We start from the raw sequence: 23,496 nt of genomic DNA on the forward strand, positions 1-23,496 counted from the left end.
TACCACCGAGAGTCACACCCTCATGACTCCGCACCTGTGCTCCAGGTCAGCATGCGGCACCGTGTCGTCACTCTGCTCGAGGGGGCATGACATCCACGCCCGACGTTCTCTCCAGAGACCTGGTGTGCACTCGTGCTCAGTCGCGTCCAGTTCTTTGTTACCCCATGGACCGTAGCCAGGGGCAACACGGCTGCAGGGGTTCTGTCCATGGGATTCTCAGCAAGAATACTGGATGGGGTTGTTGTGCCCTCCTCCAGGGAATCTTTCCAACCCAGGGATGGAACTCTAACCTCTTACGTCTCCTGCATTGGCAGATGGGTTCTTTACCTCTGTGCCACCTGGGGGCCCCCCAGAGACCCTGAGGCAACATTTAGTCTAGTAACTTGTTCAAACAAAGTAATCAAACTATCAATTTTAGATTCATCACCATCAATTTAAAAATTATATCTAGTATTTTTAAATACTTGTTATTCTAAAACAGTCTTGTTACCAAATATATTAACAGATAGTAGAAAAATAAAAGTCATCACACAGTCCCCTAATTATACACATTCATATATATGTATACATGCTTGCCATACTTGTTTATATTAAATCAGTAAATTTCCCTGCTGTAAGAAATCACTAATAATAAAACATCTTATTTTTTATTGCTCATATCTTGAATTAGGAATATGGATACTAGAGAGGATATTTAAACACAAACATTATATATAATAATTATATAATATATTTTATATTTAAATATAAAATATTTAAATTCAGGAAATTTAAATATAAAATATATAAATTTTATAGCTTATAGAAGAATTTCTTCCAGGGAGAGAATTCTCAGTTGGAAATATCTAGATGTCAGATATCCAGAAAAGACCAAAACTCTGATTCAAAGTGATGTATGCAGTCAAATGTTCACAGTTTACAACAGTTAAGACCTGGAAGCAACCTAAGTTTTCATGGGCAGACGAATGGATAAAGAAGATATGGTACATACACGATGGAATATTACTCAACCACGAAAAAGAATGAAATAATGCCATTTGCAGCAACATGGATGGAACTAGAGGTGATCAGATTGAATGAAGTCATAGAAAAAGACAAATACCATATGATAATACTTATACATGGAATCTAGAAAAAGATACAAATGAACTTATTTACAAAACAGAAATAAACTCATAGACATAGGAAACAAAGTCATGTACCAAAGGGGAAAAGCAGGGGGAGGGATAAATTGGGAATTTGGGATTAACAGATGGAAATTACCATGTGTAAAGTAGATAGACAATGAGGATTTACGATCTAGCATGGGGAACTACATTCAATATCTTGTAATAATCTATAATGGGGAAGAATCTGGAAAAGAATGGATGTGTGTATACATATAATGAATCACCTTGCTGTACATCTGAAACTAACACAACACATAGTTGTAAATTAACTATGCTTCAGTTTTAAAAAAGATGGTGCCACAACTTCAGAGGAGGAGAATGTGGTCCTGACTGTTAGAGGAAAACAAGTCAGTACCCAAGCGAGAAGGGGAGGCTGAGCAGGGGTGTGGAGAGGCCAGAGCAGGATGGGGAGGGCCCAGGATCAGGCACATTTGGGGAAGTTCTGTGATGTCATTTCATCCCCGGGTTATCTGCTCTCTTAGCTTGCATATACTGTGGTGTTCTGGTGATCTTGCCTCTGTTTCACAATAGCTTCTATGAAGGTGATCAAGCTCATGAGGGAAAACATTTCAAATGTGGAACCTGGGGAGATGCTGAATTCCCACATTAGAGTCCCTGGGAGCAGCACAGAAGCCTCAGTTGGAGAAAGAGGAGCCCAGGGAGTGAGGAAAGAGGTGGAGGCAACCCTCGGGCATGTTCTGGACTTCCACAAGCCCTACAATTGGCCAGAGAGGGAGACGATCATATCTCTTGAGAGGCAAAAACCAGCAATTACAGCTAGCAGTGCTGTCTGTCTCCTGAAAGTCCAGGCTTCCTGGATGACGGACCAAGTCCTGTACCTCAGACACTCAACAGAACTTGACCCTCAGGGTGTGTTTATAAATGTTCATCTCCTGAAAAGCACATTCCTAATCCATGCGACAGTCCTTCAATAACACGAGAGTGGAAGGCCACTGGGCCATTTGCAATGAGACATTTATTTCCTGAAAAGGTTGAGATTACTGTTTAAAATACTGGGCTCCCAATCTTTGAGATCTTAGCTAGCTGTCATCTATTGTTGACTGCAGTGGATAGATTGTGTGTGTTAGTCGCTCAGTCATGTCTGACTCTTTGCAACCTTGTGGATGGCAGCTTGCCAGGCTCCTCTGTCCATGGAATTCTCAAGGCAAGAATACTGGAGTGGGTTGCCATTTCCTTTTCCAGGGGATCTTCCCAACCCAGGGATAGAACCCAGTTTCCTGCATTGCAGGCAGATTGTTTACCATCTGAGTCACCAGGGAAGCCCAGTGGATAAGTTAGCATTAACTGTTACTTTTCCATTTCTGTACAATTAAATTCATCTACTCTTCTGGAGAGTAAATCTTCATCCAAGATTTCATTCAATTCTTCCAAAATGGAATTATTCTTACCAGAACCTGAGGACCACAGCAACTGCTGAAATAAAAATATTTTTAAAAATGATTGATAAGCATGAAACTGAAAGTCGCTTGGTTGTGTCTGACTCTTTGTGACCCCATGGAATTCTCCAGGCCAGAATACTGGAGTGGGTAACCTTTCCCTTCTACAGGGGATCTTCCAAGTATCTCTCCAAGAATACTGGAGTAGATGGACTATCCCTTTTCCAGCAGATCTTCCCGACCCAGGAATCGAACCAGGGTCTCCTGCATTGCAGGCAGATTCTTTACCAACTGAGCTATGAGGGAAGACCTACTTTGAAAAGTACACACACTGTACGTAAGCTAGTCTTCTTTAAAATGAAAATACACATCTGGGCCAATATTTTAGGTAAAGAAGATATATATCTTGCTTTGATTTCTCTAAAGATTTATTTTCATTTATTTAATCTGGCTTTCATTTTGGAAAACAAAATTGTCAGTACTCAGTCATTTCTTTGATAATTATTTGACCTAAAATCTCAACCACCTCCTTCAGTTTTGTGATTGTCTTTGTCCCCCGAGACTTTTCATCAGAGAAGCTGTGGTTGACCTAGACCTCAGGTAGCTTTTAAACATGAAATGTCTCAACTTTTTTCACATTAAATGATCATTCTTTGGCTTTAATAAGTCAGAGGCAAGTTGAATAACCAACTTGCCAGGTTAATTTTCTGGACGGGAAAGCTTGCTGTGTCCTGTACTTGCGTTGGTGTCCACTCTGTCCAAAGAACAGACTCAGAGATGATGTCTTGGCCACTTGAGGACTCGGCCTGCAGTGGCCAAGTCCTCAAGTGGAAGAAGATAACAAATGGTTGGTTTCAATCACTGAGTTTTGGGGTGGTTTGTCATGCCCCATTAGGTGTACAAAACACCACTTCAAATATTCAATACATAAACCACCAAGGATTAGCAAGGCTGCCGAACAGCCAGCTTTTGGCCTTGGTAACCCCAAATACACCATTAACCAGCTATGTCTTTGTGTGATTATACACCTCCTCCAGCCTCAGTTTCCCCCCCATGTAAGATGGTGATACAGTACTTGTGGAACTCACCCCAGGGAGCTCTCGTGAGGTCTGGAAGAGAGAATGGATATAAAATGCTTGGAGAAGTGCCAGGCATATGTAACTCTCAGTTCCATGCTCCTCATTATTTTGCTAATTGACAGAGAATGTACAAACAAGGACATTCCACAGATGACATAAAATGTGTTTTGCACCTTCACATCAATGTGATTCTTTTACCAAAGAATAGAACTGGAGTGGAAGTTTAATTAAAAAGTCTAAAACAGTGAGATGTGATAGGGAGCAAGGAGCTGGAAAAATCACTTCTGAGCCATGAGTTGCCCAGAATTCACCTTCGCAATCTCAGGGTACAAGGTTTCAGGACCTGTTCATGCTGCCGTATCTGGGTTTAGAGGACTATGGATCATCTTCTAAGAGTGGAATGGACCATCAGAAGGAGCACGCATGACTGTGGTCCCAGTGAGGAGGAGAGGACACACCACATCCCAGATAACACAAGAGGGTTTCATGAAAGGATGGATCAAAGGTGCCAGCGTTTCAGGAAACCCCAGGGCTGATGCGTCACTGGGGACTGCGGGCAGATGGTCACACACCTCTGCCTGCAGGGAGGAGCAGCTTTGAGACCAGGCACATACCACTACCTTGAGGGGGCCTTCGCTGGATGGAGGCTAAGCTCGTAGGGAGGAAGCCGGGGTCTAAGTACCTTGAATTCCTCTCCTTCTTTCCCCTGCCAGGGCTCCCTGGGGGCTGCACCCACTAGAGCCTGAAGTCTGCTGTGGCCCATGCAGGTCATGTCCTGGGGCAGGAGAGAAGGGTGAAGGAGGGGAAGGAAGGCCTCCCACACAGGGCAAAAATGCCGGCAGCAGACTAACAGATCCTCAGGTTGAAACACTCGTACTGTTATAACCTCAGCTGCAGTGTTGTGGCATCTTGGGCCAAAGGGATGTGTGCAGGTTTCCTTTCTGATCCATGAAGGCACAGGGACCCCGGGGGGTGCTTCTCCACATCCCTGGTTCCTGAGTGTAAGTCAACAGGGCCAACCGTAAGTGTCTCCCCACTCTCGGGAAGGGCTGTGGTCAGCGCCGTGGGGAGCAGCCCCTGGAGAGGCTGGGCAGCCAGGGGAGACTGTTTGTTAACTGACCCCCGGGGGCCCCGCTGGACCTGCGTGGCCCTAGCGCTCCTGCCGGCCCAGCACTCTGCTTCCCAGCTTTGCTGTCTCTGCTCCTTTCTCCTTGGAGCAACTTCTGGTGCCCCTTTCCGATTCTCTTTATGGAGCTTTCATTTTCCTTGGTAATTTTTTAACCTGACTTCAAACTTGCTCAATGCTCTGCTAATCTAAGCTTCATGGACCGTGTCTGACTGACTAAACAGCCACCTGGTGAGGGTTAAGGACCACTCTCCACCTCAGAGCCCCAGGTTGGCGGGGTTTCTCGTCCTCGTCACCCGTCACCTGCAGCTTGAAGCAGAGGTGCTGGCTCAGCTGTGGGCTGTGTTTAACACAGAGAGAACCAAGTCATGTTTCTGTAAACCTACCGGGGGGCAAGCTGGCCTCTGAGACCAACACAAGGCCAGGGGACAAAAGACAGAGCTGATGTGCAGCGTGGGCATGGGAGAGGGTGGACCCAACTCAGCTTCAGTTTGGGTCATAGTTTACTCTGATTCCGCAGACGCACAAAAATAACATTTCAACCTGAGCAAAGTGTAATGAAAGACAGGTTTCGTCTGGGTTTAATCTCTTTATGATTCGTCACAATCTGGAAGCCAGAAAACTATCAAAAGGAGAAGAGAAACACATGTGTGACAGTTGAGAACTTGAGGGAGACCAGTGGAGTCAGGGACCGCTGAGGCCCCGGGGGCATTCGGGAGGCAGCTGGTGGAGAGTGGGGCTATGCTCCCAGAGAAGTAGGGGGCCATGTGGGCAGCTGGACCCCGAACTGGAAGGCTACGGGTGGCCTCCAGGTCTCCTTGGAAGATACACCTTTAAATTCCAAGGAGCTAAAGCCATTTTACCCAGTACGCTGGATGAATGCATGTGAAGATGTTAAGATCCACAGATGAAAGGGACTAGGTGCGTATGTAATTTTTTAATTGGCAACGTAAGTATTACAGGTATATATTGTCTATTATATGGTGGTAGTAAAGCTACTTTGACTCGGTGTGGGAGAGACACGCCTTGTTAATGGAATCATCTTTCTACCTGCATTGGCCTGTTAGGAACTGGAAAAAAACGCAATCCAAATTCAGTAGTTCTCATACCAGAGTGGTTCTATGGGTTGTTTTCCTGTGGTACAGCTGCTGTTTAAGTGAAAACACCATCTCTGATCTGAGGTAGCACCTTACCTTGTTCCCTTACAAAATAGTGGGACAAATGAAGCACTTAAATCAAATGCTCCATCCCCCCCAATTGACATTTTTCTCAAACATTAGGACCTATGATGGAAATGTACTGGTCAAGATGTCTGTGGAGAGGAGTGTATACAACAGGGTAGCACTTATTTCCCGTAAATGCACAAGTGTTGTGCAAAACCTGAGGAAACTGACATTTTCTCAGAGACTTCCCAGCTTCACGGGTAATGCCATCCTGCCTGGGTCCCCACACCACATGGGCCCTGGAGGCTTTCATGCTGGGCTGAGGTGTATCTGCCATTTGGTTGTATACATGGACTTTTCATGTAATCACCACACTTATCCTATGTGCTGCTAGAAGTCCATTTAATTCTTTAAAAAGGATGAAGTGAAAAGAAAGTGTTACTTGTTCAGCTGTGTCTGACTCTTTACAACCCCAAGGACTGTAGCCCGCCAGTCTCCTCTGTCCATGGGATTCTCCAGGCAAGAATTCTGGAGTGGGTTGTGATGCCCTCTTCCAGGGGATCTTCCTAACCCAGGAATTGAACCTGGGTTTTCTGCATTGCAGGAGGGTTCTTTACCATCTAAGCTACCAGGAAAGCCCCCTTCTTAATAGCTACCTGTCCAAAGTTTAAATGATTGATTCTGTAAGAAGTTATCTTACTGTGTGTTACGTTACAATGGCCTTTTTTAGGAAGAGGCTGATCTGCAGTTAACTAAACTAACAGGCTGGTTTCCTGAGGCCTGCTCCCCTCTCTCAGGCAGTGATGATCTGTCCTTGCTCTTGGGGCAGACGTGCAGGATTCTGGCTGACGCATGCCGAAACATTCCTGATCAAAGTGTGGCTGCTGAGCAAGGAACCGCACAGTGTCACAGCGGGTCACAAAGCACGTCTGTCTGTTCTGCGGGGATTACCGCTCTGTTTATCATAGACGGGGCTAAACAGCTTTGCCAGTGGACACTACGGCCCAACCCCCACACGCTGCATCAGCCTAGAGGTGCTCCCCCAACAGCATCCACACCATGAGGGCCTGGGAGTGGGCACTGTCCATGGCTTCCTCAAGAGGAACAGTGACCTTTGACCATGGCCCTTTCCCTTTGCAGGTCTCCTTAACCGTATCTGGGGGCAGTGGAAAGAAGCCATTCACAGGAATTTAGCGTTTAGAGAAATAGTAACTCCTGTGTTGGGCATTTGTAAAGGTAAACTTGGGCTCATCTCTCTCTGTTAGGGGTGCCCTTGTGAATGAAGTGTTGTGCATCCCTCTCTACTTTGTCTGGCAGAATAGCGTAGTGGACAGTTCATTTCAGTTGCTCAGTCATGTCTGACTCCTTGAGACTCCATGGATGGCAGCATGCCAGGCTTCCCTGTCCATCACCAACTCCCGGAGGTTACTCAAATTCATGTCCAGCAAGTCGGTGATGCCATCCAACTATCTCATCCTCTGTTGTCCCCTTCTCTTCCTGCCTTCAATCTTTCCCAGCATCAGGGTCTTTTCTAATTGGGCATTTTCCCTAAATTCATGTCTTACTGCACGTACTAGGGAAGAACAAATCTGACTCATATTTGATCTTTGTCTTTTACTTAAACCTTTGCATTCTGTTGCTTTTGCTATGAGCTAGTCGCTAATAGGTGGCACTACTTGGAGAAGCTGGCAACTACTTGGAGAAATGGCAACCCACTCCAGTATTCTCGCCTGGACAGGGGAGCCTGGTGGGCTGCTGTCTATGGGGTCACACAGAGTTGGACACGACTGAAGTGACTTAGGATGCATGCATGCATTGGAGAAGGAAATGGCAACCCACTCCAGTATTCTCGCCTGGACAGGGGAGCCTGGTGGGCTGCTGTCTATGGGGGTCACACAGAGTTGGACACGACTGAAGTGACTTAGAATGCATGCATGCATTGGAGAAGGAAATGGCAACCCACTCCAGTATTCTTGCCTGGAGACTCCAGGGACAGGGGAGCCTGGTGGGCTGCTGTTCACAGGGTCGCATAAAGTTGGACACGACTGAAGCAACTTAGCAGCAGCAGCAATGGTAAAGAACCCATCTGCCACTGTGGGAGACATAAGAGACGTGGGTTCGATCCCTTGGTCAGGAAGATCCCCTGGAGGAGGGCATGGTAACCCTCTCCAGTACTCTTGCCTGGGAAATGCCATGGATGGAGGAGCCTGGTGGGCTGCAGTCCATGGGGTCACAGAGAGTCGGACACGACTGAAGAGACTTGGCACAGCACAGCAATCACCAAATGACTGTTCCTTGCAGCCATAAAGACACAGGAGAGCCCATCCTCAAGGCTCTGACTTTTAAAGCTATGACACTTTCCATTCATAGAGAAAAAGTTGCAGAACGGAGAATAACGTTTGTCTTGATGGAAGTTTCCAGGAGCATCATGATCTGACCTATGAGGAGAGCTGCAAGAACAAGGACTGGGACACTGAGAAAAGCAACAACTAGCTACACTTCCTCCATTCTAGCAGAAAAGAAGCCTGACCTCTAACTCAGAGAGGATGCTTCTTTGGGATGCTAGTCCATCTTCAGTCTGCTGGCTTTGCAACTAAAGTCACTATTTGTTTGCCCCAACTCATCATCTCTCAATTTATTGGCTTGTCCTGAAATGAGCAGTGAAGGAAAGTTACATGGCTCAAATAGGCTGGAGTTAAAACTCCCCTCTGGGTCCTCCCCACCATTCTATGCAAAACAAAGAACTCTCTCACCCAAAGAAAAAAAAAAAAAGGACATTAAGGTTGATTATGCCCAGCTCCCAGCCGGTCCAGGCTCTGGCCGATCTCCAGAATTCCTTGTCCCAGCCTTTTAAGAAATAACTACTCTGAGCAACCTTGGAGAAGAACAGGTCCCCTTAAGACAGTAGATTTCCACGTACATGCCTATATATACTTACTCTTTTCTTGGGTTAGTGCAGCAGCTCACTAATCTGACTGCTGCCCCTTCTGCCTCATTAAAGGGGATCTGTTCCTGTACAGTGCCGATCTGGTTCTTTTTCCAAACTTCCCCTTCTCTAACTCCCTTACCCTACAAGCAGTATGAGCTTAAACTCTGTAACATTAGTTCCAAAGATAATATTGCAGTTCATTGAATGTGGCATCCCACTCACTATAAGCCATCATTATTTTATAAACCTTGAAGAAAGAAAAAGAGAGCATGTAGTAACTATGATGCAAATAACTCAACTAAAGCAACAAAATAAACAGCTCTGACCAAGTCTGTGTGTGCAGAAGCAAAGACAGCCACACCATGACTGTGGTCTGGCAGTGACTATAAAGTGCCCTTTACTGCAAGATGTGTTCTGACTACAAAGACAAGAAAATGTGACAAAATACGTCTTAGAATCCAAGAATTGTGATAGTATCTACCTTATGGGAATAAGCGAGTTTTTAAATAAAAGGCTCCCAGGGGTGTTTCCTAGATGGGGAAACAATGGAAACAGTGACAGACTTTATTCTTTTGGGCTCCAAAATCAGTGCAGATGGTGACTTCAGTCATGAAATTAAAAGATGCTTGCTTCTTGGAAGAAAAGCTATGACCAAACCTAGGCAACATATTAAAAAGCAGAGATATTACTTCACCAACAAAGGTCTGTCTAGTCAAAGCTATGATTTTTCCAGTAGTCATGTATGGATGTGAGAGTTGGACTATAAAGAAAGGTGAGCGCAGAAGAATTGATGCTTTTGAACTGTGGTGTTGGAGAAGATTCTTGAGAATTTCTTGGACTGCAAGGAGATCCAACCAGTCCATCCTAAAGGAAATCAATCCTAAATATTCACTGGAAGGACTGATGCTAAAGCTGAGACTCCAATACTTTGGCCACCTGATGCAAAGAACTGACTCATTGGTAAAGACCCTGATGCTGGGAAAGATTGAAGGCGAGAGGATAAGGGGACAACAGAGGATGAGATGGTTGGATGGCATCACCAACTCAATGGATATGAATTTGAGCAAGCTCTTGGGAGTTGGTGATGGACAGGGAGGCCTGGCATGCTACAGTCCATGAGGTTGCAAAGAGTCGGACATGACTGAGTAACTGAACTAAACTGAGGGGTGTCTGGCATTTGCTAAGTACTCAAGGAGTGTTGACTATTAATGCCATTATATTTATTATTATTACTGGGGAGTGACTACAGCTTTCATGAGGTTCCAACATCAGTACCTCTGTAGGGAAAAGGAAGAGGAAGTGCTCTGATTGGTGACTTAAGGGTGATCAGTGAGGGGCTGAGAAGCACGCGGTGACATCACAGCATAAGCTGCCTACGCTTTGGTGGCGTGACATCTCTGCACGAGGATGCACAGACACGTGAGGCGCTGCTCACACACCGCCCCCAGCCTCCGTCTTAACTTCCCAGGGCTCCTGAGCAGGGTCTGGCAGGCCCTGGACAGGAGTGAGGGGGCCGAGGGACGCCCTGACCCTGACCTGATCCTCGTGTCTCTGAAGAGTCCCTTCTCAGGACTGCCATTCCAGGCGTCTTGCTGCTCTGTACTGGTCCCTTCGCCATTACCAAATTCACTCCGTGATCTGGAGAATTCTTAACCTCTGTCGGTAGTGGTTCAGAGTCCAAAAGGGAAACAGAGGTGTTTGCCACCTCACCTCCCAGACTTCACATCTACTGCCTTTTCTGCGCAGAAGCATGACTGGAGCGTTCTCTGAAGATGCAACTGGTCTGTGATAACGTCTATGACGGTAAAACTGATTTTGGAGACCTTTCTGGCTTTCACAGGAAGAATCAACTACCTCAGACTGTGAATTACCTCCCCAACTCCAGCGCCCTCACTTTCTCCTTCATCCCCTCCTCCTTCTTCAGAGATTCTCCTTCGTTACTTGGAAATCCTTCCCCCACACTTGTTTTCTATTTTTCCGTCAGAGAATACTTCTCCAATTCCAGCAATCAAGGCTAAAAGCTGTTACCTTAGGGGAAAATCCTTATTCCCGAGGTTATTTTTATTTAGGGTTTCGGGCACACATGTGGATTATATAACCCGTGACTGGAAACTTGTTTATGTGGCCTAGTTTGCTGTATGCTGGTACACAAAACCAGACTTCACTGTTAGAGCTTATAACCAAGTTTCCACTTGAAACTATCATTTTTCTGCCAAGAACATGCTGATGGGTTTATCAATGCTCAGGTGACTCTACAGTTTACTCCTCTTCCCTGGAGAAGGAAATGGCAGTCCACTCCAGGACTATTGCCTGGAAAATCCCATGGACAGAGGAGCCTGGTAGGCTATAGTCCATGGGGTCGCAAAGAGTCGGACACAACTGAGCAACTCCCTGGCAGATATTAAATAGGACACTATTTCTTGGCTCAAAGAGACTGTAAGTAGGTTCCAATCTTTTTTTTTTTTTTTTAAATCAATGACGGTTTGTTGCAGGAAGGGGGCTCGAAAGGGGGCTCTTGTCTAACACTGCGTGTTGACAAAGCAAGGGACACTATTGGGAAGCGGCGCCTGGGGAGAGCAGGAGGGCAAGGGAGCCCAGGAGGACTGCTCCTATGTGGCTTGCAGCCTCGGGTTTTATGGTGATGTGGTTAGTTTCTGGGGTGTCTCTGGCCAGTCTCTCTGACTCAGGGTCCTTCTTGGTGGTGCACACATTGCTCAGCCAAGGTGGATGGCAGTGAGAAGGATTCTGGGAGGTGGTAGGACACCTGGTGTCTCCTTTGAACCCTTCCCAAACTCCTTTGGTTGGTGGTTGCTTGTTAGTTTCGTGTTCCTTCCCGGGGCCTCCTGTCATAAAATAACTCATGCAGATGGTTACAGTGGTGCCTGATAAGGCACGGCTGTTGCAGTCAATGCGTTTCCCCGAACGTGTTCAGCAGTTAGCTATGATTTTCGTGAGAGGAGGTGCGCTCAGCGTCCTTCTACTGCGTCATCCTGTCTCCAGAACCTCTTAAAGCAACTAAACTTAAATAGGAAAGAATCATTTCCATTGCTTCACAGGAGCTGGTACCACATTTCTGCACCTTGGCCTGCTTGAGAGCTGGAGCAAGTCGCAGACTGATCACTGTATTTGCTACAGTTGTGTTTATAAAGTAACTCCATCGAAAGAATGCAGCCTCCAGGTGGAGTTAGAGGACTGCTGTAATTATGCCTGAGCAGATGCAGAAATCCACGTGCGGCACTGCCCCTGGCAAGTGAAGAGACGGCAGGGGTCCTTAGAGCAGCGCGGCAGAGAGGACTCCAGATGCTGAGTGGTTTGCACAGTGAAAGGGTCTAAAACTGGGGTCAGATTCTTTCAAGACGACTTCTTCACAGTTGTTTGCATGAGAGTAAACGAAACTTTCAAATAGCACATTCTTTTCCTTTTGAGAGCCTTGCTGTATGGTAGAATACTTAGTAGGAAGAAAAGACAAAATCAAAGCCAATTATTTAGCTGAGGGAAAAGCCTGCCTTTGTTACTCATATTGCTTTTGGAGTTTTCTTCCTGCTGAAATTATTGGAATACAAAAACAGGGAGTGGTCGAATTGTTGGGGCACCTTTTTCAACAGGCTTTAGCAAATATTTAACAAGCAACTGTGAATTAAACTCAGGAAAACTGTTGAAGAGTTTTAAAAGCAGCAAGAAAACAATAGTTGATGAGATTTGAGTTTTGGAAGGCTCTCCAAGTTGACAGTAATGCATAATGAGGCTGACATTTGGAAAGAGGATGGGGAGATAATTAGCCATAGGAGGGAGGGGTGGCGATAGGAAGAAATCACCTTCCTTGGCTGAGAGCCCATTCCTGCAGCAGGAAGGAACAGAAGGCCACATGAGGTGAAGGTTCTAGAAGATGACAGTAGATCAGAGAGAGGGGAAGGGTTCCACAACCCACTGTGACTGGAGGGTGATTCTGATTTCCAGACACTAACCTAGGACTCCTGCCCAAGCAGGGTCAGGAACAACTCCAAGAAATATTGTATTCCTGAAAGAACTGTTTGTTCAGCCTGTGGTGTTTACACATTCCCTTTCTATAAGCTCTGCACCATTGTGAGTACTTAGTCCAAAAGAGGACTGCAGCATTAGGACTTTAAAAAAGATCCAGAGAGTTTGGAGAAGGTAGCTTGTAGGGTGGTGGTGGTTTAGCTGCTCAGTCATGTCCGACTTTTGTGAGCCTGCCAGGCTCCTCTGTCCATGGGATTTCCCAGGCAAGATCCTCCAGAGGATCTTCCCTACTCAGGGAAACCCAGGTCTCTTGTAGTGAAGGCAGATTCTTTACTGTCAGAGCCACCAGGGAAGCCCGATAACCCCAGAGGTAAGTAATTTTATTATTCCCATTTCACCAATAAGGAAACTGAGGCACAGAAAGGGTAAATGACTGGCCGAGGTAATTGGAGATTCACAGAATCTGACTGTCAGCCACTAAGCTCTTCTGCTCTTTGTTCCACACAGCATGTGTGTGAGAGAGAGCTGGACCATCAAGAAGCTTGAGTGCCAAAGAACGGATGCTTTCAAACCGTGGTGCTAGACTCCCTCCTTGACTGCAAGGAGATCAAACCAGTTGATTCTAAAGGAAATTAACCCTGACTATTCGCTGAAAGAACTGATGCTGAAACGTGAGTTCCAATACTTTGGCCACCTGATGCGAAGAGCTGGCTCATTGGAAAAGACCCTGATGCTGGGAAAGATTGAGGGCAGGAGGAGAAGGGGGTGACAGAGGGTAAGATGGTCGGATGGCATCTCTGACTCAATGGACATGAGTTTGAGCAAATTCCGGGAAATGGTGAAGGACAGGGAAGCCTCATGTGCTGCAGTCCATGGGGTCCCAAAGAGTCAGACAGGACTTAGCGACTGGACAACAACAGCCCAATACTTTATGCATAAGCATATTTTTAATTCTAAAGGGATTCTTTGTAACATCCTTCATTTCTTGGGAAAATTTACATCAGTGTTTGTCTATTGATTGGTTTTCTCATTAAATTCAGAAACTTGGCCACTGAAATGGACTCTGAAATGATGAGATCAGTTCTTTAGAGCAAGCACCACTGGCTACTGCTACTGTGCAGCTAGATACTGCTGACTTGCCGTGGATTCGGGTTGTGGCTAGGGCAATACCCCATGTGTGCCTTGGACATCAAAGGTACTTCTCGGGTCGTGGAGACGTCAGATGTGCAAGTCCTCATGTGCAGGGGGCCTGTCACAGTATCGTGGGCCACGGGTCGACAAGGGAGCGGTGACAGGCAACTGCCGTCCCTCTGTAATGTTCAAACCACAGAATAGCAGCTGCACACAACGAGGGCAGTGTTTCCTGGGCTAAGGAGTTCATACAGTTCCACAGAAGGATTAGTACTGATGTCTTCAAGTGCGTGAAGGCTTGCAGACGTAGGACTAACTTTTCAAGTGAGATTACAAGGGGGCCGATCCTGTGGGGAAGCAGGGATTGAGAAAGAATGCAGAGGCGGGACGAGGACAGACAGCGCGGTGAGCTGTGTGCTGGCCATTTATTAGCTCTTGGAACGCAGGGCTCAGAGACAAGTCTGTGTCTTTGCGGTGAAACTGAAGGTGCTGCCCTGTTGCTTCACCTCTTTTGGCTTCTGGTTCACTGGCAGTTCAATGTCAGAACATGTATTGTACTGATACAATACAGAAGATGAAAATGTTCAATTCAGCGCAAATGTACAGAGAAAGGAAAAAGATGGAAAGAATGAAAGGAAATGATAATTAAGAATGGGACAACAGGAAACCATAACTAACTGGTGTCATTTCCCTTGGATTCTGTCCCATTCTGCTTGCCCTTGCCAACCAGATATGATGGTGGCGGGGAGACAGTTGGTTTTTGCAATTCTCATTAATTAGATGTCTGCTAATTCTAAAACGGTACTCTGTGTGTGTGTGTGGGTGTGTGTGTATTTACGTCTAAACATGCATGTTAAGAACAAGAGGCTCACAGACAAGTCTTTGTACCCTTGGCAGCCAGTAAACTGCGTGGATGACACCATAAAAACCTTTGGCATAAGACCACATACATGTAGTATTTTTAGGAACACCATGAATTTAAAATAAGAACATTTTCAAAAGCTCTAAAATAGAACTGAAACAAGCCAGAAAACACTCATGTCTCATGAGGGCAAACGGGTAAGCACCAATGTGTTTAATTCTCGCTGTTTGACACTCAGACTCGAGGCATTTTCTGGATGTGCTTATGGATGGCACCTGCCATCCGTCAGAAACACCGCTGCAGAAAGTACCAGTACATCACTGGGAGAGGAGAGGGGTAAAAAGACCACACTTTTCAGTGAGTGAAGAGTAAGGTGACTTACACCCATGTCTGCCCAGCCCACCTGGACACAGAATGTCGCCGCAGGATCGCAGCCCCTGGACCCTCCTTCCACGTGTTCTTTGGAACCTGAAACAGCATGGCAGTGCCACAAAACACGACAGGCAGGACACCAACACAAGCCAGAGTCCCGCTCCTGTTTACCTGAAGGAGATGAAGCCACTCTCATGGACAGGTCCACTATCTTTGATGACTGTTAGGTCCTTTCCAGATTTTGGAAACTGCGCTGCTATGACCATTCATATCCGTGCATCCTTATCCATATGGGCAGTTCCTCCAGGCATAAACACACACCTAGGAGAGGTCCATTCATTCACTTACTCAGCACATGCTCACTGAGCACCTGGTACCTACAGGCAGCATTCTAGGTCCAGGGACTCAATAGCGAGAATCAGCTGGAGGTCCCAGCGCTCCAGGAGTTTATAAGGGAGACAGACAACAAACAGAACAAGTGTACCGCGTATCAGTAAGTTCTATGGAGAAAACCGAAGTGGAATCTGAAAATGATACAAATGACCTTATTTACAAACAGAAATAGACACTCAGGAAACAAACAAGGTTCCCAAAGGGGAAGTGGGGGGGCAGAAAAAATTAGGAATTTGGGATTAACATATACAGACTACTTTATATACGGGCTTGCCTGATGGCTTAGAGGGTAAAGAACCCGCCTGCAGTGCAGGAGACCTGGGTTCAATCCCTGGGTTGGGAAGATCCCCTGGAGAAGGGAAAGGCTACCCACTCCAGTATTCTGGCCTGGAGAATTCCATGGACTGTGTAGTTCATGGGGTCACAAAGAGTCAGACACAATTAAGCAACTAACACTTTCAGTTTATATATAATACACACAGACTATTGCATATCTATTTTATATACAAAACAGATAACCAACAAGGACCTGCTATATAGCACTCAATATTTTGTAACCTGTAAGAGAAAAGAATCTGAAAAAGAATCTCTCTGTATACAGAGCTGAATGTATATTCACTGTATAAACTGAATTACTTCACTGGACACCTGAAACTAACTAGCTGTAAATTCACTCTGCTTCAACTACACAAAACAAAAGAGTGGGCAGGCCTGTTCTTTTCCCCAGGTCAGTCATAGAAGGCTGGCTCTGAGGCAACATTCAAGGAGAGAGATGGAGGGTCCAGGCCCGCATGCACCTGGGGATGAACATCGCAAGTGGAGGGAATAGCAGGCGTGGAGGCCCTGGGCATGCAGAGTCCAGCAAGGATGCTGCTGCGGCTGCAGTGGATGAGGCAGGGCTGAGAATCACCGTGGTGTTGGAGAGACGGGGCCTTTTCACTGCATATATGACTATTTTACTCTGAGAGCAAGCAGCAGGCATCAGACAGCTTTGCACTGTGCTGTGATCACAAGCCCACGAAAAAGAACCAAGCCAGGCGTAGTGTCACCTGTGATGGTGGGTGGGAACCGTGAGCAGATAAGGAAGGCGGTGCGGATGCCCAGGGTTGGGGGAGAGGGTGGCGGCTGAGCAGAGCCTCAGGCAGAAGGCGGTGGGTTCTGGGTGTGGAGGGGGTGCCCCTGCACTCTCAGGGTGGATGGGGAGATGTGAGGTGGGAGGGAGACAGAAGCGCCTGTCCGGCGCCCAAGCAGAGACGCCAGCAGACTTCCGGGTGGGTACTGCACAAAGTCCAGAGGCTGCTGCTTTAACTCCCTGTCTGCCCTAGCATCATCCCCACGCTGTCTGTGCCCACTCACATGTCACACTGCAGTGACCCCTGAGTGGTCAGTGGTCACGCAGCTCCTCTGAGGGTACAGCCTGCTGTTGATGTTGACAACCGTCTTCAACAGAGGCAGCAACCCTGGGCTAAGCCATGTGGACTGTGACTTTGCAAGCACTGCAGCGTCACTACCTGCCTGCCACATTTTTCTCAACCAAAGCGGCCAATAAACAGGACACATTGCAATCTGAACCCCTTTGAGTGAAGAGCGAGCCAGCGGCTTGTTTCCATGGCTGCTTTCTTTGGAGGAGGTGGGAATTTCCACCAATCCTGTTGGGCTTCCCAAGAGGTACTAGTGGTAAAGAATCCACCTGCCAATGTAAGAGACATGGGTTGGATCCTAGGTCAGGAAGATCCCCTGGAGAAGGGAACGGCAATCTACTCCAGTATTCTTGCCTGGAAAACCCCATGGAGAGAGGAGTCTGGCGGGCTACAGTCCCTGGTGTCGCAAAATCGGACACAGCTGAGTGACTGAGCAGCCAGTGGCGCTGCATAGGTTTCACAGAGCTCATCCCTCTTGTTTCGGCTTTGGTGATGATCAAGGTTTGCTAATATAAACTAACTGGAGGTCTGCAGGTGCTGGAGTTTGACTGTAAAAAGAAAGAATTTAACTACTTTAAATTATGCATATAATTGAAGTTTTATTAGGCTAATGATGACCTAATAGGCATCTTATGATTATGAGCAGGGATGAGTCATTGGCCTAGAAGACTGAATATTCCTGGATTACTGCTGGATTCTACTTTCACTGCAGTTAAGGAGGTGTCTAAACTGGTTTTTTTCCTTATGAGTTTGCACACATTTAGCTTACAGTGTAATTCAAATGTGAGGATGGTTTGGAATACTGTTCAGGAACTGGGAATAACTTGCCTTGTTTGTAGCTGATAGAGAGTATCTTCCTTCTCTGTCTTTATTTATTTATTTTAGAATCTGTAATCAATATTTATTCTCCATTTTAGGAACTTCAGTTTTTCTTGTTTTATTTTTTATTTTTTTAATATAAATTTATTTATTTTAATTGGAGGCTAATCACTTTACAATATTGTATTGGTTTTGCCATACATCAACATATTTGGTTTATGTTGATTGACTTATTTAACAGTATTACCTGAATGCAAAGTAAAAGATAGAAGAACCAGGAATAGCTATGTTTTAAAAATATAGGTCAATACTGCAGAAATCATCAGGGTACCATTTTCTTTAAAGACAGGTGAAGTCTGAATTCCAAAGCTGAAGATGTTCAAGGTGAGTCATTATAGGGCATGGCCAGGAATTCAGGACCTGGGTTCTGTTCTCTAGGACCAACTGATTCTTTTTCTGTTCCTAGGTAAAAAATTTCCTAGCTTTCTTAGTTTCTTTATATTTACATGGTTTAAAAATGGTTGCCGTGATGAAATATTTTTAAAGTATAAAGTGAAAATGTAAGGCCTCATTTTAATAATACCAGAGGTGCTTTGAACTAAAATTCGTCATGAAGTTTTCGCCAACTCTGAAAAGTTGAGAGTGGAGGAGGAGGGGGTCAGGGAGGTAAAGAGGCATGTCTTTGCCCTGTTGTCAGCTGTGCATGAGAAATAAGGGACATCTGAGGTGAGGTAATAATGTAAATTGTTGACAATTAATTTGCACATAACTTAAGTTGTCGCTAAATCCTATGTAACTTCAGTTATTGTAGATAAACTTTGGTTCCATCAGCTTTTCTCTGCTTTGCTGGGGTTTTGGTGGAACTGTGCAAAAGTAAAGAAGGAAGACGAGATTTTCAGTCCTGGTTGTGATTATAGCTGGCCCTTGTGCTGGTCATACTTGACAAGGAGGGGTGAAGTGACTGGATATGATGAGGAAATGCCTTCAACTGTGTGTCCTTCAGTCCTCCCTGGAGCTGGGCCCCTTCGTCTGACTCTGTACAGCTCACTGGTCCAGGGCCGGGGTCCAGATGGCTCTACTTGGGCCAACTCTAAGCAGCTCCAGGCCTGCAGTTTGGTGAGCCACAGGCTGGTCTGGCCATCTGCCCCCTCCTGGAGCCCGCAGGAGTTGGTCATGGCGTGGCCCTCACTTGGCCCCGTCTGAGTCCCTGTTTCAGTGACTCGAGTCCTGAAGGGCAGACCTGCTCCCCAGGAGCAACCCTTGGTCTGGTCCCTGGTCCCCACTGCCCTGCCTTTGTGGGACGCCTGCCTCTAACTCCGCCTCAACCACCGTCCTGCACCTCCAGACCCGTCACCCATTTCCCAGTCCCGCGCGTCTCTGGGCCTCTGTCCATGCTGGGCCCAGCTCCCTGGACCCCTGCTCTCCACAACTTCCGTCACCTGCTCCAGGGCCCTGGGAGGTGGCCCGCTGACCACCAGGCCTGCCCAGTGTTGGGTTCAGAGACCCCTGATGGACTCAGTGGGAGCCGGGCTGTAAACTGCCCCGATTCAGGCAACCTCCCTATCAACATTTGTCTTCCTTATACAAAATTCACTTCCAAGAAGGTTTCCTCTTCAGGATCTCCAGTTCTCACGGAGGAAAGGAGCGCAAAGGTTTTAGGCGTTTGGTGCATTTGCAAATGCATGGCAGAGGGGCCAAGATCTTTGGAACAGAGATTAAGAAACTTCAATGTATATTTACACTTTCCGCTTAAAAAAAACCCTCAAAGGATAACAAAACAACCCAGCTAACTTTAAAAAATGGTGCATGCTCATTAGAAACTTAATTACTCTAGAAGGGCACAACTTTAATCACTAACATTGGTCATGGGCTTTGGCAGACTGGGAGATGACAAGAGAAACTAGTTAACAATCCTGTAGCTACTAACTAAATTAATTCTCCCCTTCCCCTAAGGAGAAGAGGCAGAAGCCTGAACTGGATGGCCCCCAAAGTATGAAATGGTTAAGTGAACTTTAACACAGAAGTTATGGTAGGCTCACTTGAATTAATCCTTTGATGGGTAAATGGATTACTTTTTGTTAAGAATATGTTTAGAAGGGGGCTATTTTGGAGTCAGTGCCAGTGGAGCAGAGTGCAGTTTGAATACATTTGGAAGGGGCTATTTTGGAGTAAACATCGACGGAGCCATGTGCAGTTTGAAAACCTGTGGAACCGTTTTGAGTGACACATGAATGCACTTCTAACAAATAATTATTTGTTCCCACGGTTAGTGGGTTAAAGACATCTAAATAGAATCCAAAATAAATAATTTCACTTCTATGACAAGCAAAGTGATAAGAACATTTTTTTTAATAGAAAAGATAAATAATGGACTATACAGAGTGTCTGACTCTTTGTGACCCCATGAACTACACAGTCCATGGAATTCTCCAGGCCAGAATACTGGAGTGGGTAGCCTTTCCCTTCTCCAGGGGATCTTCCCCGCCCAGGGGTGGAACCCAGGTCTCCTGTGCTGCAGGCGGATTCTTTACCAGCTTAGCCACAAGGGAAGCCCAATGCAGAATTTAGGATGAGATATTTAATTAAACAAACTCATTAGGAAGTTTTTTGCTGCCCCCTGCTGTCAGCTTCTAAAAGACACGAAAACCATGTAAAAAGGGTGGCGTTAGTGGTAAAGAACCCGCCTGCCAATTCCATCCCTGGGTTGGGAAGATGCCCTGGAGGAACGCAATGGCAGCCCACTCCAGTATCTTGTCTGGGAAATCCCATGGACAGAGGAGCCTGGCAGGCTACAGTCTGCGGGGTCACCAAGAGCAGGACACGACTAAAGCGACATAGCATGCACGCAAACTGTGTAAAAACTGACTCAAGGTGAATTAGTTGAACAAATTGATTTGAAAAAAAATTCTTTGCCTCTGACTCCATCAGTTCCTGTTGGTGATGCTGACTTACTTCATGTCTGTGACTAATGGTCTGTCAGCCCAAGGAGCCAGCTGCAGCAAAGTGTGCGTCAGTGGGAGCTGGTGAGCAGTAGTTTGTGATCTGTGAAATGCTACATTAGTAAGTACCAGCCTCACAGCTTGGAGCCAGTGATGTCTTCCTTACCTTTTTGCTGAATTTCTTAATTTTGAATTAATTTTTATATTTCTGTAATTTAGGTAAAACACTCTTCATTAATAAAACCAAAACTTTCCCAGTAAATGCATTAATGGCTTATTTTCCATAGTATAATCCTGACGTGAATTGTTATTTTCATTTTGGCATGTGAAATTAAGAAATGAGAAGTATTAGCCATAAAAGGTAAGAGTAAAGCAATAGTCATTAGATGCAGAGCTCTGTTTTATTTTTTCACATGCTATTTTATTTAGTCACAAAATACAATGGGAGTGGGGATCATAATTCCCACTTCACAGATGAATAAACTGAATCACAAAATGACTTGTCTAGGTACACATTTGGTGAAAAGTGGAGTCCTGATGGGAGACCCTGGAGTCTGACCCCAGGGTTGTTGCTCTTAACCTCTTGGCACAGAAGGTACAGATGCTATACCTTCTGTGCATATAAAAGAATGCAGAGAAATCACCGTGGCCATGGAGCTGTCAGCGACCAGTGATTGCCACTGACCGCATACTCCTCAGCTGCTCTTCGTCTGCTGTCCGCCCTCTCGTGGCCGAAGCCCGGGCATATGGACGACAGGCCTGTCCACGCCCTGCCTGGCGTCTGTCTTCACGGGTAAGTTCTGCCACGTTGAAGGTGTGGTGCGCTCAGCACAGTGAACATGCGCCCATGGACCCCACGCTCAGACCGGACACACTTGGGGCTGACCTTGTGACAGGTCACACACACCCTGTGCCTTTCATCTGCCAGACAGCTTCTGGTTAAGGCGTCTGCCTGCAATGCAGGAGACCTGGGTTCGATCCCTGGGTCGGTAAGATCCCCTGGAGAAGGAAATGGCAACCCACTCCAGTATTCTTGCCTGGAGAATCCCATGGACGGAGGAGCCTGGTGGGCTACAGACCACGGGGTTTCAAAGAGTCGGACACGGCTGAGCGATTTCACTTTAACCATAGCCAGTAAATATTCAAATTATGCCCAGTACTTGACTATACCAGTTGGCATCTTGCTGGCTACCTTAATTCTGGGGCCTCCTGTAGCAACGTGCTGTTCTGCTATCTGCTTGCCCCATCCTTTGCACCCTTGCCCCATCCACCCCCCGCCCCCCGCCCCCTTAGCAGCACTGGTTCAGAATGGCAGATCCACTTGCCAGCGACCAGAGCACAGCTAGTATTGATGTCTGCCATGACGAGATGCCTCTGGCTTGTGGGTCCTTGAGAACATGACCTCATGCTCTGGGGGGCTCACTGTGCAGGAAATGATACACTGACTAGCTGGAGTTCATTTGCCTCCTTAGGTGGGTAGTGGGTTGGTCAAGCCTGAGTCATTTTTCAGAGGCAGCACTGCACATTCATATGTAAGAGGGAAGCCCACGTCTCCAGGATGGCCCCAACTAGTGTCTTCAGGCTGTGGAGCAGAGCATGCAAACGCTGCCGTCAGAGCCCTTCAGTGAGGAGAACCTGACTCCCAACTCCAGGGGCTTACACGTGCTGATCAGCAAATCAGCTTCCAAGTTTGAAATTACCCGAACCCCTTAAATTTTGCCTTGATCCCTGGAGCCGGTAAACGGATTTGAGCCGTGCCTTCTCCTTCCTGAAAAGAAGTGCTTTCCAGGGCTACCGTGTTGGCTCCTGTGCGTGTCCAGCAGCCAGCCCTTGCTGGGTAACCGTGTTTGGTGACCACGAAGGAACCGGGTGTCGTGACACCCTGCCATGGCCCCGCAGCCAGGTACGTGGCCCTCAGCCCTGACTCCGAGTGCCCACCTTGACCGCACTTGTCTGCAGGAGGAGGTTTCAGTTTCCTGCCTCCTCACCTCCGGACTCCGGCTCCTTGTGCGGTTTTGGGTCAGCTGTCTTTTTAGTCAGTAACCTTGCTGAAACATGTCCGTGCCTGAACTGTCTAATAACCTCATCAAGGATTGTGGGTTAGAGCCCCACCCTGGGTGAAATATAAAAAGTCCTCAAAAGTTTTGGTTAGACATAAATTGCAGCACTATCTTCTTTTGACCCCCTTCCTAGAGTACTGAGAATAAGAAAAAAGTAAGCAAATGGGACTAATTAAAAGCTTTTGCACAGCAAAGGAAACCATAAACAAAATGAAAAGACAATACACAGAAAAGAAGAAAATATTTGCAAATGAGTTGACTGACAAAGGATTAACCTCCCAAAATATACAAACAGCTCAAGCAGCTCAATATAAAAAAAAAAAAATCAAAAAATGGGCAGAAGATATAAATAGACATTTCTCTAAAGAAGACACACGGATGACCAAAAAGCACTGAAGAGATGCTCAACATCACTAATTATCAGGGAAATGCAAACCAAAACCCCATGAGGGGTCACCTCACACTGGTCAGAGTGGCCACCAGCAAAAAGTCTACAGACAACAGACACTAGACAGGCTGTGGAGGAAGTGAGCCCTCCCACACCATTGGTAGGAGTGTAAACTGTGGCAGTCACTATGGAGAATAGTGTGGAGTTTCCTTAAAAAACTGAAAATAGAACTCCCATACGACCCAGCAATCCCACTCCTGGACATATATC

General features: G+C 46.4%; 1 protein-coding gene and 1 long non-coding RNA gene across 6 annotated transcripts in view; one reads left to right on the top strand and one right to left on the bottom strand.

Moving 5' to 3' along the window:
* The window catches only part of LOC132659187 (uncharacterized), a 31,461-nt gene extending 8,382 nt beyond the window's left edge, over nt 1–23,079 (top strand). Inside the window, exon 2 of the long non-coding RNA XR_009599261.1 lies at nt 46–23,079. This is a non-coding gene — a long non-coding RNA (uncharacterized LOC132659187). The remainder of the gene's footprint in view (nt 1–45) is intronic.
* PALLD (palladin, cytoskeletal associated protein) overlaps nt 1–23,496 on the bottom strand; it is a 374,395-nt gene that overhangs the window by 327,234 nt on the left and 23,665 nt on the right. The gene's annotated exons all lie outside the window — the stretch shown is intronic.

Source organism: Ovis aries, chromosome 2 (genome assembly GCF_016772045.2).
Source record: "Ovis aries strain OAR_USU_Benz2616 breed Rambouillet chromosome 2, ARS-UI_Ramb_v3.0, whole genome shotgun sequence".
Classification (NCBI taxonomy): domain Eukaryota; kingdom Metazoa; phylum Chordata; class Mammalia; order Artiodactyla; family Bovidae; genus Ovis; species Ovis aries.